This window comes from Coregonus clupeaformis, chromosome 25, assembly GCF_020615455.1.
Source record: "Coregonus clupeaformis isolate EN_2021a chromosome 25, ASM2061545v1, whole genome shotgun sequence".
In the NCBI taxonomy this organism is placed as follows: Eukaryota; Metazoa; Chordata; class Actinopteri; order Salmoniformes; family Salmonidae; genus Coregonus; species Coregonus clupeaformis.
This window is the reverse complement of record NC_059216.1, coordinates 20,229,432-20,241,223: the sequence shown is the minus strand read 5'-3', so window position 1 is coordinate 20,241,223 and position 11,792 is coordinate 20,229,432.

Sequence of the window (11,792 nt, the reverse complement as noted above, 5' to 3'; positions counted from 1 at the left end):
TGATTCCAACGCCGACCCTGATTCCAACGCCGACCCTGATTCCAACGCCGACCCTGATTCCAACCTGTCTCTTTTGCAGTCACGTTGCTCTTATGACAAGATATACAATGCATTCGGAAAGTATTCAGACCCCTTGACTTTTTCCACATTTTGTTACGTTACAGCCATATTCTAAAATTGATTAAATAGTTTTCCCCCCCTCATTCATCTACACACAATACCCCATAATGACGAAGCAAAAACAGGTTTTTAGAAATTTTAGCAAATCTATTACAAATAAAAAACTGAAATGTCACATTTACATGAACGGAGCAATATTTCAATATTTTATTTGAATTGAATTATAATTGGCCACTCCCCACTGGAAGTGGAATTTAATTTCAATTAAATTCAAATGGCAAATTTATTTTACACATCACTATACAAATGTTTATTTTGACATATGGTGACCAATACTGTGTAAAACATATGGTTGAAACATATGCTTTTTACATACTAGTTATCTTTAAACAAATTTTACATAATTATAGTAGTCTGGAAATATTCTAAGATATTTTTGTAGGTTGTCTATAATCATTCATAATTCACTGACATGTTATTAAATATGAAAGAAAATACATTTCTTAGAATGCATCAAACACTCCAGAATGGAATGGAAAAATAAAAAACAAAATGGGTTTATCTTTGACTTGTAATCAAGCTAATATTTGAAATGTTATCTGTATTCTTTGCAGCAACAAATGACTGATGATTTTTGTAAAAACGTTTTTTCAAATGAATGAGACTTTCATGCTTCATGTCTCAGTTGAATTTCTTTGAATTGCTTTGAATTAAATTCTACTTCATTTCATTCCAATTCAATTCACATTCTGCTTCCTGTGGGGTGTGTCCAATTCAAATTCAGATTTCAATTCAAGGCTTAAATTGAATTAAATTCAGAAATTCCTAATTGACCCCAACCCTGCTGAATGGGGTGTCATCAGCCTTAATCACAAATGGCTTCAAGACAGAAGTCATAATCCGAAACACTTGGTTGTGTTTTCTACATTTTGGAGAATTGAATTGAAGGAATGAAAGATACAAATAAAATAAACCAGTAAAGGAACTAAATATAAAACAAATAAAGACCTTATAAATGATTATTTTAGAGGTGTGAGATTGTATAATGTTTTGTTCCTATGGCCATTGATCTCTACCAATGTAAATCTAGCTAAACCTTCACATGAGAACTACAGAGATGATCAGTTAGCAAACAGAGTGGTTATGTTGGGTTTAAAAACAGGGAAACCGCCACAGCTGCACTATGGTTAGGTAACTACCACCATGTGTTTCCAGAACTGGCTCCCCTCCTCCTCCTCCTCCTCCTCCTCCTCCCCACCTCTCCTCCTCCTCCACCTCCCTCCTCCTCCTTCCTCCTCCTCCTCCTCCTCCTCCTCCCCCCTCCTCCTCCTCCCTCCTCCTCCTCCTCCCTCCTCCTCCTCCCCTCCTCCTCCTCCTCCTCCTCCCTCCTCCTCCTCCTCCCTCCCTCCTCCTCCTTCCTCCTCCTCCCTCCTCCTCCTCCCTCCTCCTCCTCCTCCTCCTCCTTCTCCTCCTCCTCCACCTCCCTCCTCCTCCTCCTCCTCCTCCTCCTTCCTCCTCCTCCTCCTCCTCCCCCCTCCTCCTCCTCCTCCCCCCTCCTCCTCTGGGTGGAATCTTGATGATGTGGTCCTCACTCCTTCTAGTCCATCTCTATGGTCCTCACTCTCTCTAGTCCATCTCTATGGTCCTCACTCCCTCTAGTCCATCTCTATGGTACAGGTCCTCACTCTCTCTAGTCCATCTCTATGGTCCTCACTCCCTCTAGTCCATCTCTATGGTCCTCACTCCCTCTAGTCCATCTCTATGGTCCTCACTCCCTCTAGTCCATCTCTATGGTCCTCACTTCCTCTAGTCCATCTCTATGGTCCTCACTTCCTCTAGTCCATCTCTATGGTCCTCACTCCCTCTAGTCCATCTCTATGGTCCTCACTCCTTCTAGTCCATCTCTACGGTCCTCACTCTCTCTAGTCCATCTCTATGGTCCTCACTCCCTCTAGTCCATCTCTATGGTCCTCACTCCCTCTAGTCCATCTCTATGGTCCTCACTCCCTCTAGTCCATCTCTACGGTCCTCACTTCCTCTAGTCCATCTCTATGGTCCTCACTCCCTCTAGTCCATCTCTATGGTCCTCACTCCCTCTAGTCCATCTCTATGGTCCTCACTCCCTCTAGTCCATCTCTATGGTCCTCACTCCCTCTAATCCATCTCTATGGTCCTCACTTCCTCTAGTCCATCTCTATGGTCCTCACTCCCTCTAGTCCATCCCTATGGTCCTCACTCCCTCTAGTCCATCTCTATGGTCCTCACTCCCTCTAGTCCATCTCTATGGTCCTCACTCCCTCTAGTCCATCTCTATGGTCCTCACTTCCTCTAGTCCATCTCTATGGTCCTCACTCCCTCTAGTCCATCTCTATGGTCCTCACTCCCTCTAGTCCATCTCTATGGTCCTCACTCCCTCTAGTCCATCTCTATGGTCCTCACTCCCTCTAGTCCATTCCTTTTAAATGTCTCCATTACAGTACACCCCATATAACCCATACTAGCCATGATGACGTCCCCCAATCTGCTAGAATCCACAGTCCCCACATCCTCCCCTCACAGAAATCCCCAATCTGTTGTCTTGGTCATTACATCTAAATACAGCTTTAAAGTACACACTAAGCCACAGCATTTAAGTTCACATTGGAATTACTTCACTTTACATTAATCCGATCCTCGTTACTGGTTAAAATGTACACACACATACACATACACTCGCACCACTCAGACATAAATAAATACAGTCTATACATTTAGAAAAACAAATCACACCACCTCAGCAACTCAACCCCTGCCCTATTCCCTCTCAACTACTCAACCCCTGCCCTATTCCCTCTCAACTACTCAACCCCTGCCCTATTCCCTCTCAACAACTCAACCCCTGCCCTATTCCCTCTCAACAACTCAACCCCTGCCCTATTCCCTCTCAACAACTCAACCCCTGCCCTATTCCCTCTCAACAACTCAACCCCTGCCCTATTCCCGCTCAACAAAACAGGCCTTTTCTTCCTACATACTGTACATCCAATCCAGCCACCCTTATTTTCCCACCCAGTTCCCTTCTGCTCCTCTTCCTCCTCTTCCTCCTCCTCCCCAGACCCTCAGAGCCCATCCCACTGTGCACAGATATATATCGTTTTGATTTATATTTGATTGAGTTGTCAAATAACATTAATTCAAAGTGAAATAAACAAAAATGTTAACCGCATCACTGGATTTAGTTTCAAAGTTGACTGAAAAAAAGGCCAAAATTCCAGAATTTCCTTTATGTTGATGACTTTATGCAAATCCAATCAGTTTTCCCCACACACATTCATTCAACGTCACCAGGTTGAATATTTTTGTTGAAATGACGTGGAAACAACATTGATTCAACCAGTTTGTGACCAGTGGGTTCTCCCTCAGATCCTGAGCCCGTTTCACCCACTCTCCCTGGATTCCTCTCACAGCTGCTTGCTGAGTTTGCGGGCTTGCCTCTCCTTGGCGTCGAAGGCGTACTTGGTGTCCTGTAGTTGTTCTATGATCTCCTTGGCTTCCTTCATATCTGCAGCCAGCTGGTTGTATTTCTCCAGCAGTTCCTGGTTCTCCCTGCGCAGGTCCACCACCAGCAGGCTGAGCTCCTCGCTCTGCTTCCCACAGTGGAGCTTCAGAGCATCCATCTCAGTCAGGGTCACCTCCATACGCTTCACCAGACCCTCCAGCTTATCCTTCGACGACATCTTGCTCTTAGTCAGGTTGAGCTTCTTGTCGAGCTTCTTTTACCCGTCGACTAACGCTCGTCTTTAGCTAGGTCGAGTTGAGCTTCTTGTCGAGCTTCTTTTACCCGTCGACTAACGCTCGTCTTCAGCTAGGTCGAGTTGAGCTTCTTGTCGAGCTTCTTGTACTCGGTGTGCAGATCGAGATATTTCTACAAGTGGTTGTCTTCCTCACTGTGTGGCTTGGTTTGGATTGTCTGAGAGAAAGATGTCAACGGAAGCTGCTATCCCAGATGGTGTGTTACGCGTCTCGTTTTCCCCTCTCTGATCAGAAAACGTCTGTTGCTTAGTTACCTGTTAGTTGTCCTGTTCCGTGTGACTATTTAAAACCTAATCTCCTAGTCCATGCATGTCTCAAATGGGCCACTCCCTCCTCCTCTAATCCCGTTAGTGGAGAGCTATCTTTCACTCTACTGAGGATGAGCCTGTCACACCCCCATCACACCCATTTACATTTAAGTCATTTAGCAGACGCTCTTATCCAGAGCGACTTACAGGAGCAATTAGGGTTAAGTGCCTTGCTCAAGGGCACATCAACAGATTTTTCACCTAGTCGGCTTGGGGATTAGAACCAGCAACCTTTCGGTTACTGGCGCAACGTTCTTAACCACTAAGCTACCTGCTACACCCCCTCCCACGTCACCCCCCCCCCGTCACATCTCCTCCAACACCCCCGTCACCCCCTCCCACGTCACCCCCCGTCCCCCCCGTCACATCTCCTCCAACACCCCGTCACCCCTCCCACGTCACCCCCCCCCGTCACATCTCCTCCAACACCCCCGTCACCCCCTCTTCTACCTACAGAGGATGAGAGTGAATGACAGCTTGCTTCTCCTTCTAGTGTCCTCCTAAACCAGATGATACCGTTACTAAGGGATGGACGGGGCAGAGGGCGTTACTAAGGGAAGGACGGGGCAGAGGGCGTTACTAAGGGAAGGACGGGGCAGAGGGCGTTACTAAGGGAAGGACGGGGCAGAGGGCGTTACTAAGGGAAGGACGGGGCAGAGGGCGTTACTAAGGGAAGGACGGGGCAGAGGGCGTTACTAAGGGAAGGACGGGGCAGAGGGCGTTACTAAGGGATGGACGGGGCAGAGGGCGTTACTAAGGGATGGGACGGGGCAGAGGGCGTTACTAAGGGATGGACGGGGCAGAGGGCGTTACTAAGGGAAGGACGGGGCAGAGGGCGTTACTAAGGGATGGACGGGGCAGAGGGCGTTACTAAGGGATGGACGGGGCAGAGGGCGTTACTAAGGGATGGACGGGGCAGAGGGCGTTACTAAGGGAAGGACGGGGCAGAGGGCGTTACTAAGGGATGGACGGGGCAGAGGGCGTTACTAAGGGATGGACGGGGCAGAGGGCGTTACTAAGGGATGGACGGGGCAGAGGGCGTTACTAAGGGATGGACGGGGCAGAGGGCGTTACTAAGGGATGGACGGGGCAGAGGGCGTTACTAAGGGATGGACGGGGCAGAGGGCGTTACTAAGGGATGGACGGGGCAGAGGGCGTTACTAAGGGATGGACGGGGCAGAGGGCGTTACTAAGGGATGGACGGGGCAGAGGGCGTTACTAAGGGATGGACGGGGCAGAGGGCGTTACTAAGGGATGGACGGGGCAGAGGGCGTTACTAAGGGATGGACGGGGCAGAGGGCGTTACTAAGGGAAGGACGGGGCAGAGGGCGTTACTAAGGGATGGACGGGGCAGAGGGCGTTACTAAGGGATGGACGGGGCAGAGGGCGTTCGAGTGAGTAAAAAATGAAGCTATGACAGCCAAGTGTAAATCTAAATGTTATAGGAACCCTCCCGTTTAGATCCAGGACGGAGAAAAACCTCAACTAGAAAACACTTTCAGAAATATATTTAGGTTTCAAGTCCCATGTACTACCATCTGTAGAATTGATCTAGAGGTGTCATGAGTACTTCTAGAGGTGTCATGAGTACTTCTAGAGGTGTCATGAGTACATCTAGAGGTGTCATGAGTACTTCTAGAGGTGTCATGAGTACATCTAGAGGTGTCATGAGTACATCTAGGGGTGTCATGAGTACATCTAGGGGTGTCATGAGTACATCTAGAGGTGTCATGAGTACATCTAGGGGTGTCATGAGTACATCTAGGGGTGTCATGAGTACATATAGAGGTATCATGAGTACTTCTAGGGGTGTCATGAGTACATTTAGAGGTGTCATGAGTACATCTAGATGTGTCATAAGTACATCTAGAGGTGTCACAAGTACATCTAGAGGTGTCACGAGTACATATAGAGGTGTCATGAGTACATCTAGAGGTGTCATGAGTACATCTAGGGGTGTCATGAGTACATCTAGGGCATCTAGAGGTGTCATGAGTACATCTAGAGGTGTCATGAGTACATCTAGAGGTGTCATGAGTACATCTAGGGGTGTCATGAGTACATCTAGGGGTGTCATGAGTACATCTAGAGGTGTCATTAGTACATCTAGAGGTGTCATGAGTACATCTAGAGGTGTCATGAGTACATCTAGAGGTGTCATGAGTACATCTAGGGGTGTCATGAGAACATCTAGAGGTGTCATGAGTACATATAGAGGTATCATGAGTACTTCTAGAGGTGTCATGAGTACATCTAGAGGTGTCATGAGTACATCTAGGGGTGTCATGAGTACATCTAGAGGTGTCATGAGTACATCTAGAGGTGTCATGAGTACTTCTAGAGGTGTCATGAGTACATCTAGAGGTGTCATGAGTACATCTAGGGGTGTCATGAGTACATATAGAGGTGTCATGAGTACATCTAGAGGTGTCATGAGTACATCTAGAGGTGTCATGAGTACATCTAGGGGTGTCATGAGTACATCTAGGGGTGTCATGAGTACATCTAGAGGTGTCATGAGTACATCTAGAGGTGTCATGAGTACATCTAGAGGTGTCATGAGTACATCTAGAGGTGTCATGAGTACATCTAGAGGTGTCATGAGTACATCTAGAGGGTGTCATGAGTACATCTAGGGGTGTCATGAGTACATCTAGAGGTGTCATGAGTACATCTAGGGGTGTCATGAGTACATCTAGGGGTGTCATGAGTACATCTAGGGGTGTCATGAGTACATCTAGGGGTGTCATGAGTACATCTAGGGGTGTCATGAGTACATCTAGAGGTGTCATGAGTACATCTAGAGGTGTCATGAGTACATCTAGAGGTGTCATGAGTACATATAGAGGTGTCATGAGTACATCTAGAGGTGTCATGAGTACATCTAGAGGTGTCATGAGTACATCTAGAGGTGTCATGAGTACATCTAGAGGTGTCATGAGTACATCTAGAGGTGTCACAAGTACATCTAGAGGTGTCACGAGTACATATAGAGGTGTCATGAGTACATCTAGAGGTGTCATGAGTACATCTAGAGGTGTCATGAGTACATTTAGAGGTGTCACGAGTACATATAGAGGTGTCATGAGTACATCTAGAGGTGTCATGAGTACATCTAGAGGTGTCATGAGTACATTTAGAGGTGTCATGAGTACATCTAGAGGTGTCATGAGTACATATAGAGGTGTCATGAGTACATGTAGAAATTAGCACTGAAAATCAGCAGGGACATTACCAAATCTGCATGCCCAGATCCACAGGCCCTGTTGGTTAAAGCACAGTGTGAAGCTAAACACTGGCTAAACTGCCACGGCATGGAGAACTGTGCCACTGTCCTGCCCTGTCCTTGCTCGCTATAGGTCAAGCCAAGACGTTCCCATGGTTACAGCTAAGGCCTCCACAGATCCAGGCACGGTGCCAGTCAGGCTGGCAGCCAATTGGCAGGGGGGGATCCACACAGAATGCCAGCGTACCAAATAGGACTTGGAATGCCCACCATGTTCCCACCATTCAGAGAGGTCTGTTGTGTCAAACCAGGGTAGGAATGGGTGGCTGGGGAGGCAGGGGTGGCTGGTGAGGTTGGGGGGGCTGGGGTTGGCAGGGGAGGCTGGTGAGCTCTAGCAGGGCAGAAACTTGACGAACTGACTTGTTGGAAAGGTGCCATCCAATGACAGTGTCGCGTTGAAAGTCACTGAGCTCTTCAGTAAGGCCATTCTACTGCCAATGTTTTTTTCTATGGAGATTGCACGGCTGAATGCACAATTCTATACACCTGTTAGCAACGGGTGTGGCTGAAATAGCCAAATGCACTAATTTGAAGGAGTGTCCACATACTTTTGTATACAGTATAGACGCAGCATAACTAAACCAAATCTCTCACCTTGGTAAAGCCATTTTGTTAGGAAAAACTAATTCTGATTGGCTGGGCCTGTCTCCCCAGTGGGTGGGCCTGGCTCCCGAGTGGGTGGCCCTATGCCCTCCCAGGCCCACCCATGGCTGAGCCCCTGCCCAGTCATGTCAAATCCATAGATTAGGGCCCAATGATTTTATTTAAATTGACTGATTTCCTTATATGAACTGTAACCCGGCAAAATCTTTGAAATTGTTGCGTTTATATTTTTGTTCAGTGTACATAACATCTGGATAGATAGTACTTATACATTATACATCGTGTTTTCAGTCATAACTATTATAGAACATGAGCTTTTGGACCCACCCCTCAGCTACTCTCATTCCATCCCACCTACAGTGCATTGCAAAAGTATTCATCTCCCTTTTTTTCCTATGTTGTTGCATTACAACCTGTAATTTAAATAGATTTTTATTTGGATTTCATGTAATGGACGTACACAAAACAGTCCAAATTGGTGAAGTGAAATGAAAAAAATAAATAACAGAAAAGTGGTGCGTGCATATGTATTCACCCCCTTTGTTATGAAGCCCCTAAATAAGATCTGGTGCAACCAATTACCATCAGAAGTCACATAATTAGTAGCAGGACAATGACCCTAAACATACTGCTAAAGCAACACTCGAGTGGTTTAAGGGGAAACATTTAAATGTCTTGGAATGGCCTAGTCAAAGCCCAGACCTCAATCCAATTGAGAATCTGTGGTATGACTTAAAGATTGCTGTACACCAGTGGAACCTATCCATCTTGAAGGAGCTGGAGCAGTTTTGCCTTGAAGAATGAGCAAAAAACCCAGTGGCTAGATGTGCCAAGCTTATAGAGACATACCCCAAGAGACTTGCAGCTGTAATTGCTGCAAAAGGTGGCTCTACAAAGTATTGACTTTGGGGGGGTGAATAGTTATGCACGCTCAAGTTCTCTGTTTTAGTCTTATTTCTTGTTTGTTTCAGAAAAAAATATATTTTGTATCTTCAAAGTGGTAGGCATGTTGTGTAAATCAAATTATACAAACCCTCAAAAAATCAATTTTATTTCCAGGTTGTAAGGCAACAAAATAGGAAAAATGCCAAGGGGGGTGAATAGTTTCGCAAGCCACTATATACATATATGTTTGTTAATGTGATGCTGCAGACATGTTTTGGTACCCTTCCCCCGATCTGTGCCTCGACACAATCCTGTCTCGGAGCTCTAAGGACAATTCCTTCAAACGCATGGCTTGGTTTTTGCTCTGACATGCAAAGTATTCAGATCCCTTGACTGGTTTCACATTTTGTTACGTTACAGCCTTATTGTAAAATGGATTAAATACATACAAATCCTCAATCTACACCCAATACTTCATAATGACAAAGTGAAAACAGGTTTTTAGACATTTTTGCTAATTTATTAAAAATAAAACACAGAAATACCTTATTTATGTAAGTATTCAGACCCGTTGCTATGAGACTCGAAATGGAGCTCAGGTGCATCCTGTTTCCATTGATCATCCTTGAGATATTTCTACAACTTGGGAGTTCAACTGTTGTAAATTAAATTGATTGGACATGATTTGGAAAGGCACACACCTGTCTATATAAGGTCCCACAGTTGACAGTATGTCAGAGCAACAACCAAGCCATGAGGTTGAAGGAATTGTCCGTAGAGCTCCGAGATAGGATTGTGTCGAGGCACAGATCTGGGGAAAGGTACCAAAAAATTCCTGCAGCGTTAAAGGTCCCCAAGAAGTTTGGAACCACCAAGACTCTTCCTAGAGCTGGCCGCCCGACCAAACTGAGCAATGGGGGGAGAAGGACCTTGGTGAGGGAGGTGACCAAGAACCCGATGGTCACTCTGACAGAGCTCCAGAGTTCCTCTCTGGAGATGGAAGAAGTACAGAGAGATCCTTGATGAAAACCTGCTCCAGAGCGCACAGAACCTCAGACTGGGGTGAAGGTTCACCTTCCAACAGGACAACAATCCTAAACACACAGCCAAGACAATGCAGGAGTGGCTTCGGGACAAGTCTCAAAGTCCTTGAGTGGCCCAGCCAGAGCCCGGAATTGAACCCGATCTAACATCTCTGGAGAGACCTGAAAATAGCTGTGCAGCAACGCTCCCCATCCAACCTGACAGAGCTTGAGAGGATCTGCAGAGGAGAATGGGAGAAACTCCCCAAATACAGGTGTGCCAAGCTTGTAGCGTCATACCAAACAAGACTCGAGGCTGTAATCGCTGCCAAAGGTGCTTCAACAAAGTACTGAGGAAAGGGTCTGAATACTTATGTAAATTTTATTTCCGTTCTTTTTTCTTTTTTTTAAAGTATTGATAAAAACCTGTTTTTGCTTTGTCATTATGGGGTATTGTGTGTAGATTGATGAGGGAAAAAAAACTATTTAATCAATTTCAGAATAAGGCTGTAACGTAACAAAATTTGAAAGTCAAGGGGTCTGAATACTTTCCGAATTCACAGTATGCCGATAGTGGACAACTTTGTTTTACTCCTCTTGATATTTTATTACTTTCTGAGAATTAGCCATTATTTACTATTTTACAAGTAGGGTTATTATACATAACTTTAACCCATTGTATAAGAGATTCTCCAAAATGAAAATAGTCCAGGAATTTATATATAAATTCTAGTCGTACTTTATCAAAGGCCTTTTCAAAGTCAGCAATGAATATCAGGCCTGGTTTCCCAGATTTTTTCATAGTGTTCTATTGTTTCCAGTACTTGCCTTATATTATCTCCAAAGTATCGTCCATGTAAAAAACCTGTCTGATTAGGATGAATAATATCCGACAATACCTTTTTAATTCTATGTATTTTGGTCCGTTTTTTTTGCATCACGACACTAAAGTTTAAGGGGCCGCCAGGTTTTTAGTATGATAGTAATATGAACTATTTTGACCGAAATTGTTTTTGTTTTAAAGTTAAGTATTGAATTGCATTGCCTCTAAGGGCACATTTAAGTGTCCCATACAATAAGGGGATCTGCTGTATCCATTTTATGCAAGAAAAGTAAGTTATAAAATCCTGTGTCTTGGTTAGAAACAAGTTGTCATCCAACAGGCTTTGAATCAATTTCCAATATCCACGTGGAAATTCTGTAAGAGTAATGTGGATGCCAACTATTTGATGGTCCGACCGCATTCTGCCGCCTATCAATACTTTGTAACTTTTGGTGCGCGAAGGACACAAGGAAGTAGTCGAGTCTACTAGCTTTATTAAGTATATCTCACTAGGTCGTCATATATCCACTAGTTCTAATGTGTCCATGATATTTGCACGAGGGTGATAGTTTGTAATATGATTTCCTTTACGATCCATTAGAGTACTTAAGACTATTATAATCTCCCACCATATTAAGTCATTTGTTACTTGTGAGTTCGATAGATTTGTATATACATTTTAAAAGAAGTGTGGATCGTCATTATTTGGACCATATAGATTAATTAACCAAATCTGTTTATCGTCCAATCGCATTTTTTTTTTTTTAAATGATCCACCTTCCTATCGGATGATTTCCCTTTTAATTCACGTTAGTTGACAACTCAAATCAAAACTAGACCGTTTTCCCCCCCCCCCAGTGGCACAGCTTTTACACTCCAGTCTACAGTATATAGGACCTGCTAACCTCACCAGAACAAGCCTTGACATATCACCAGAACGAGCACCAAGCAAT